The sequence below is a fragment of the Solanum pennellii genome, chromosome 11, assembly GCF_001406875.1.
Source record: "Solanum pennellii chromosome 11, SPENNV200".
NCBI classification, from domain to species: Eukaryota; Viridiplantae; Streptophyta; class Magnoliopsida; order Solanales; family Solanaceae; genus Solanum; species Solanum pennellii.
In genome coordinates, this window is record NC_028647.1 from 1,438,450 (window position 1) to 1,444,931 (window position 6,482).

The following is a 6,482-nucleotide window of genomic DNA, read 5'->3' on the forward strand; positions in this document are numbered from 1 at the left end:
AAGCGAACCCATCAATATGATTAGTCGCTCAATAAATTCTCTTAATAATATAAAGGTAAAATAGGTATAAAATAAACAAGTAAAACTAATTATTTATTTTTAGTACGTCAAATAAAAATGAACGAATAAACTAGTTTGAAAGGAAGTAAAAAGACAAAAATGCAAATTACCCAAAAAAGAAAAAAGAGAAAAAGATACATGATGCAAAATGGGAAAAAAACTAATTAATTAATTAATTAATTAATCATATTTCCTGAATTTTGACCAAATTAAAGCATAACTACTCAAGTGGATCTCAAGCTTATTCTTATTATTAATTAATTCAAATGTTATTATCAATCTTAGGAGGCATTTGAGAAATTTATTTTAAAAACTATTCATCAAATCAGAAACTTAAAAAATAACCTCTTTGAAATAAGAATTATAAATTCGAATCGATTTTAATTTGAATGAATTTTGTTGTGTTTTGATTTTCAATTCCTTTATCAACAAAATTCTTGGTTGTTATATATAATTGTTCTTCTTTCACGTCTACATTTATATTTCTTATTTTTTACTTTTCGTTTTTTTTAATTAAAATCCACTTTTTTAATTACACTTTGCGTTGAAAACCACTAGCTAGCCATTGGTAATTTTTGTGTTCTTTAGTTTGACAACATTGATCTTATTAGGTACATAATTTATACATGATTCTCATTAATCATATGAGATTTCACTCATTATTAAACAATTTTAATAAGCATAGTGAAACATTTACTTTTAAAGAGGGGATCAAAACATGAAAATAAATAAATAAGCGACGCAAGTCCTTCTCTACCAAGAAATAACATAAAAAAATATCGAAGTCATCAGTTTAAGTTTTACTTATTTTCTAGATCTGATATCTAATTAATAGTGTAATTTATTTTATTTTCTTGGTATTATTTACATTCATATACTAGTAGAATATAATCCTTATATTATAGTGTTGGAATGAAATTAACAAGTAAAATTCTAGCAAACACTAAACCAAAATGATAACAATTTCATAGATATAAAAAGCAATATATCAAGTGCCACTCTTGAGTCTTGGCTATTTCTAATACCCCTTGCAACAAAATTAACTTGAAAATTTAAAAAACATGACATTATTAAACAACATCAATAATTTGATGAAAATGGCAAAAACATAGACTCTTAATTCATGATTTTTCTACTTCATGAGCTGCCTCTTTTCCTTCTTCATCAGGTACATAATCTTGAGTTTTCCTCTTCTCCCTTTGATAATTCTTTTCCCCTTGTTATTTGGCTTCTCTTCCACTTCATTTTCCGTCTCCGCCTCTTCCTCGTCCTGTTTCACATTCTCTAGAGAGAAAAAATCACAAAAAGAAAAAAAATGAATTTAATTTTAAGAAAGAAGAAAAGAAAACAATCTGAATTCCACCAGTTTAATTAATTTAGATTTGCATAAAAATAAACGAAGGGGAGGAGGCGGTTCTAGTTGTCTATATATAAGAATACTTCATTTCAAGGTTCAGATTTCGAGACCATTAAGAGTAACAAAATCTTAATCATTTGACCATACCCCTAGAGTGGTATAAACAATATTTGATGAAAATTGCGGGGGAGGATGGGGGAGTTCCGAATGCTCATCATAAAAGAACACTTTATTTCAGGATTCAAATTTCGAGACATCTGATTAAGAATGATAAAATCTTAACCATTTGATCATATCCTGGGGGTGGTAAAAATAATATATATTTGATGAAAATTAAGGGGGGGAGGGGGGAGGGGAGGTTCAAACACTCATCATGAAATAACACTTCATTTCAGGGTTCAAATTTCGAGACATATGATTAAGAGTGACAAAATCTTAACCATTTGACCATACCCTTAAAGTGGTAAAAACGATACTTAATGAAAATTAAGGGGATTGTGGGTGGGGGGAGTTTCGAACACTCATAAAAAAAGAGTACTTCATTTTAGGGTTCAAATTTCGAGACATATGATTAAGACTGACAAAATCTTAACCATTTGGTTAAGGGTGGGGGAGGGGGGTGAGAGGGGGGTTTAGAACACTCATCACAAAAGAGAACTTCATTTTAGGATTTATATTTCGAGACATCTGATTAAGAGTGACAAAATCTTAACCATTTGACTGTACCCTGAATGGTAAAAACAACTTATAATGAAAATTAAACTTGTTTGTTCATAAATTCAAATAGAAAGTGAGTAATCACCACTAGTTTCTTCAATTTTATGCTCTGGAGAAGGCATACAAAAAGTTGGTGCTGCATTTGTGAATTTTGTTAATTGGACTGGATTTGTTTTCAAAAGGTCACTAAGGCTAACATACTTATATTCTCTACTCATGATTTTCTTTGGAGAAAGATAAAAAAATGAAAAATGATATGTTTGTTTATTAAAAAAATGATTTTGGGATGATATATATAGCCAAAATAAAATTTTAATAGATTTTTGTAATATGATTGAATTATGAAAAAAGATTGTGTGACTGCTTTTTCTATCCATGTGATATTAATGTATTAATGGTAAGTATGTTAAAGATTAATTAAATGTTAAATCAAAGTATATTCAAAATAAGTCTGTCCTAAGAATTAAAGATATTTTAAAGACATATTATATATGTTTAATTAATGGTCAAAAATACATTAAAATTTTCATTTTTTTGGTGAATTTTACCCATCAATTATTTATTGTGTTTTTCCTATCTAAATTATTGTCATTTTATATATTACAATATACATTGAATGTGATTAAACTAAATATCAATTGTTTTAATTTTTTTTTTACTTTGAACATATATGACCATCAGGTAAAACATATTAAAGTAGATTTGAAAAGAAAATACAATAATAAAAAAAATATAATAACGAATGTCGTTGTGTCCAAAATAATGAAGTAAAGAACAATATCAACAACAATAATACGAAAATTGAAACAAATAAAGGAGATAACATGTTAATATAAAAGAATAAGATATTAGGAGAATAATAATGTTACTAATAAAGAAAATTAAACAATGCTAAACTACCTACTAATAATTAACTTTCTACTCTAATTTTAAATTTCGATATCTTCTTATTTAGATTCATATCGTCAATGACCTACTAGTTTTCTTCCAACATGTATTCAAGAAAATCAACAAAATAAATTATCATAAAGGAATGTTTATTAAGTAACTTGTGAAGCCAAATTAGATACACATGATGCACCATATTTTATTCCATAATTATTCCTAAATTTCAATTTAGAGTTTAATCATTTTATAAAAAAACATTATATTGTAGTTCTAAAATTTTTAGACGTTTGCTATATTTTTACTGTCTTTGTCCTTTTTAATAGCTTCTTTAATGGAAATTTAACGTTAATTAATTGTGACCAATTAAATAATGGTTTAGTTTGGTGGTATAATTCATGTTTTTTTTAAAAAAATTTAAACACTTAATGCTCTTGTAATACACAATTATTATAATTCAAGCTATATTTATTTAAAGTTTCTGTTGTATAAAGAGGTAAGTATGTAATTTTAAATTACTAGGACTGTATCTATAACTTAAAGCATATTAATTATCCTATAAAATAATATTTTTGAAATGAGAAATGTGCATTGAGTGATTGTAATTAATTGCAAACTACATAAAGATTAGTATAATGAGTTGGACTAGATTTATATTTAATAATAATTAGACCGTTAATTGTTTCTTTGACCAAATAAGAAGATTACTTTACTTTATGCAAGGAGTAATTAGTCATTCTCATTAAAATTGACAATTCAATACTATTTTCAAATTATAAAAGAGGATGAACAAAAACAAGTTAGGCTTGAAAATATAATATCCTCATTTAGATTTTTGACATTTATACATATTTAATAAATTTATTAATATAAATTATTTGGAAAAACACTTATGGGTTTGGTTTAACTCATAGTTGGATTACTAGCTTAACAGGAGTTCAAGTACATATGACTGAAGTTCATATAATTTTTATTTAATTTTTTTTCACTGAATTATTCATTTTTCTTCGACTCTGTTCATTAATGTTATTTGAACTTCAGACAAAAATTATTGAGTCGGGATATTAGGTTACGGTCAAGTCTCTGATTATTTTTATGTCCAGTTCATAGATAATTGGGCCAATTGGATGAGACATCAATTTTTAGGCCGTATTTGCGCCTCTCACACATTTCGCTCATCGCTCTCCTATGTATCTGACATTTCAGATATATTCTAATCCGAGTAAATACATATATATACATGTATCTAATGTAATTTACATATACATGAGATACATAACAAACTTCGCTCGCTTTCCTCATCATTTCGCTAGCCTCTTTTTCTATTTTTGTGTATCTAATAGCAAAAATATATGTATCTAAATATATATTTTTAAATATATAATAGAAAACTCTTAATTAATAGTAAAATGCGTGATATTTAAAAGTATAGATAATGATGGTTATATAATAATTGAGATAATAATAGTATATATGATAATAATAGTATATATGATAATTCGATCCACCTCCACCCCACCCCACCCCTAATTTTGATACGTATAATTTACCTACTTGACAAAAAAGTAACAAACTTTGTCTTATTTCGAAACTTTACACATTGGATCTCAGTCAGTCTAATAATCATAGTCAGCTTTTATAATGTTTCTCAACTGCAAAATCATCTTTGGGGTTAGTAACTTCCTATTTAATGTTCGTTTTAGAGTTTGATTAATTTAGTATATTAAAAAATTATGAATTTGAGATAAATTGCATAGGCGAATAGATCTAGATCAAAATATATATAGTTAGTCACGATAATTATTAGTATAATTTTTATTTAGATCTTATATATCATACTTATAGAAAATAAATAAATCATAAACTCATGTATAATTTCAAAACTAATATCTATTTATGTTTGATTGTAAATTTTTATTACTTTCGTATAACTTAAATTTGTTATAAGAACTCGTAAGTTTTAAATGATCTATATATGCAAGCAAAATTGTAACTTAATTACATATAGAAAGTAATTCGAAATGCATCTCATCCCATTTTAAATCAGACAAAAATAACTAAATATAGATCTTTAAATCAGATAAAAATAATTAAACGACTTGTCAACAAGATATATCGATGATGTTTATTTAGCTTAATAATGAAGACAAGATACAAACATGCATCACACTAATAACATTAGCTAACATCTTCCTTCTTAGCATCATTTGATTTTTTTCCTCCTTTACCTGCATCACAATTTATAAGAGGGGAAATAAAAAAGGCAAATAAAAATAAGATTAAAAAAAATACATTATTTTATTGTAGACACATGTAATTAATTAACAGTATATTTGATATGACATATAAATCCTTTTTACAAGAAAACATGAAAAAGTCATTTTCTGGTATTTTTTCTATAGAACTTGTTGACATTATGTACATATTTTTGTATAAAGACATGTTTAGAAAAAAATTGTAAGAAATAATGTTTTTGATGAGCTTTTCATCAGAAATATCATGTGTTTTTAGTAGTGGTCCAATTAGCAAATATATTTTCCAGGAAAATTAATACTTTCCATCGAAAAGACGATACTAACAACAATAACATATTCAATGATATCTTACAAATGAGATCTGGAAAGAGTAGGATATATGCATATCTTACTTCCCATCGAAAAAACAACAAAAAAAGAAAAACATCATATCTTACTTTCCATCGAAAAAACAACAACGAAAAAAAAACATCAATATATTTGATGTAATCCTATAAGTGAGATCTGATATTCTAGAGAAAATATACACATATATTACTTCTATCTTTTCGGGATACAGTAGAGCTAGATCGTTTCCATCAAAAAGAGTTTTTCAAAAAAATTTGAAAATTCAAAAGAAATTCCTAAAAAAAAATTTTCCTAAAAAATGACTTTAATCGTATCAAACATACTTACGGAGAAATAAAAAAGAGAGGAAATAATACCTTTATTAGCATTATTTTCACTAGAATTTTTTTTTGGCATTGGAGGAAAAATGTGTTCTATGGATGACTCACCATTATTTTCTTCAAAATAAAGCTCACCAAAAATTTCATTAATATATGATTTCTCATTTTTATTCTCAGCTGCTTTTTTCTGAAAAAAATATTGTTCTTGCTTTGTTAACACATCCATAAATTCCCTAAAGTTTAATTCTTGAAATTGATTTTTCATTTTTTTTTGTAACCAAAAAAAAAAAAAAGAAATGTGAGAGGTGTGTAGTTGTGGAGAAAAATGAGTTGATTTTGTAGTGCTATATATAGGATAAATAAATGGAGTATGGAATTTTCTCATTTACTTTTTTAGTTGAGGAGAAAAAGAGTTCCAAGTGATCATGGATGATATCATCCCTAGTTAGGTAACGGTTTAAGTTATACACGTCGTCAGTATGAAATTTTTATATCATCAGATCATATTTACGCCACGTTATTGCAAGTACAAGGGCGGAG

The 6,482-nt window shown here is 26.2% G+C and overlaps 1 long non-coding RNA gene across 1 annotated transcript; it reads right to left on the reverse strand.

Moving 5' to 3' along the window:
- Positions 1–5,073: 5,073 nt before the first annotated feature.
- Positions 5,074–6,264, reverse strand: LOC114074842. Its single transcript, XR_003575147.1, has 2 exons — positions 5,979–6,264; positions 5,074–5,247 (listed from the first exon to the last, which is right to left on the reverse strand). It is a non-coding gene; the product is annotated as an uncharacterized LOC114074842 (long non-coding RNA).
- Between the last annotated feature and the right edge of the window lie 218 nt (positions 6,265–6,482).